The sequence below is a fragment of the Arachis ipaensis genome, chromosome B05 (assembly GCF_000816755.2).
Source record: "Arachis ipaensis cultivar K30076 chromosome B05, Araip1.1, whole genome shotgun sequence".
Lineage (NCBI taxonomy): Eukaryota > Viridiplantae > Streptophyta > Magnoliopsida > Fabales > Fabaceae > Arachis > Arachis ipaensis.
Genome location: NC_029789.2, coordinates 117,496,119 through 117,498,010, shown reverse-complemented (window position 1 = coordinate 117,498,010; position 1,892 = coordinate 117,496,119).

The window sequence follows — 1,892 nt, the reverse complement described above, 5'->3', positions numbered from 1 at the left end:
CAATGGATCAAGCAAACAATGATTAATTGATTATTCTAGTTAGACAATTCATATTTGGATGATGATTAATCAAGAAACATAAACAGGAAACTAAATGACTTGACAATAAAGTAAATGAACTAGAAATGAAATAACAAGAAAAATCATAAAGGAATTAAGAATATAAGCAATGAATCAATCTCAATTATAGAACTAAATAATGAAGTAAAGAAAAGTAATAATAAGAAGATAAGATGAGATACGATGTTAAGGATCAGAGATGTTAAATCCTCTAGATCAATGAGTTTCACCTCTATCTCAATCATGCAATTATTGATCTCAGGCAAATCATATGTAATTGAATTCCAATTCCTTGGTGATTCAATTTCTCTTAACTTAATCAATTACCAATTTCTTAATCAATTGCTCATGAGAAGAGATGAAGTGCATTCTCTGATTTGGAGCCATACAACTCTATGGATCTAGATATTAGTTGATTGAATGTCACATATCAAATCTAAATCTAGAATCACAAAACTGAGGGAGAGAGTCTTCAAGCTCGATTCCTATGATCCACTTTTTCAAGGAATCATGGAATTCAAGTTAGATTCAAACTATTTCCCAATAGATTTGAATCCTTGAAATGAAAAACGAAAACTCTTTCCAAAGAAATAATAATGCAATAATCAAAGATAGAAATGAAAAAACAATTAATCTATTAGAAATAACAGAGCTCTTCTCCTTAACAAAGGAGAATTAGTGCCTCATAATTGATAGCACAATACAAAGAAACTAAAATCTGAGTATGAAACTAAGAGAGATAGTTCAGAGTGGAGTGTGGAGTCCTCCACTCCCTGATTATGTATCTTCTTGTGCTCTCTCAATCCCTATTTATAACCAATTACAAATTCAAATACAAATTAAATTCAAATTACATCAAACTCAATTCAACTTGGATTCAAGTCCAATTCAACTCCAATCCAATTCAAGGATCATTGAAGTCTTGGAGCACTGGAGTGATTCTGTTTACTTTGTCGTTGAGAGCCCAATTTAGCCATTGCACAACATGCATGATTGAATTCAATTTTGGCCCGATTTGCCTTTGTGAGAACTAGTCATACCATGTTGAACGAATGCCATTGGATGGCAAGGTTTTGGCCTCAAAATTTAGCTTGACATGCTCTCAATTTAGATTCACCGTTGGACGCAAGGCAAGGGCCGTTGAACGACAATGAATTTTGGTTTTAATTGGCCCAATCAGCTCTCTGACTTGCTTCAGTTGAGCAGCATGAATTTTCCGTTAGACGGCTAATTGCAATCGTGCGTACGCGCCTGTCATGCGTATGCACGAAACCCTTTTTTGTCGTTGGGCGGCCTGGAAATGGCATTGCAAATGTGCATACGCATCTTGCATGACACCTTTTTTCTGCTAAAGTTGTACGTACACGCATGGGATGCATACGCACGAATTTCTGCTTTCATGTCCAATATATCCACAAAAACTACAGTATATCCCTAGTTTTTCATACCTCAATAAAATCTCAAACACATATTTATCGGGGCTAGCAATCTTGATTCCTCAATATTTTAGTCACATCCAAATTTACCTTTACCTTCATAATCAGGTCTTCGTTACCCCTCATTAAGAAAGCGTTTACCTCTAGCACCTCTCCTAGCTTCTACCCTATGCTCCTTATTGTTGTTTTTGTCTTGCATAATTCGAACTATAGAAATAGTAGTACTGATTAATAAGCAGTCAAATTATATTGTAGATATAATAACTTGATATTATCAACTTGTATATTTATGAGTTGTAAATTAATAATTTTAAATTAAAATCTTTGACTAATTTATTTTACATTTGAATTAATCAAACTTAACAACTAATACACTTTTTAGTAATATTTATATTT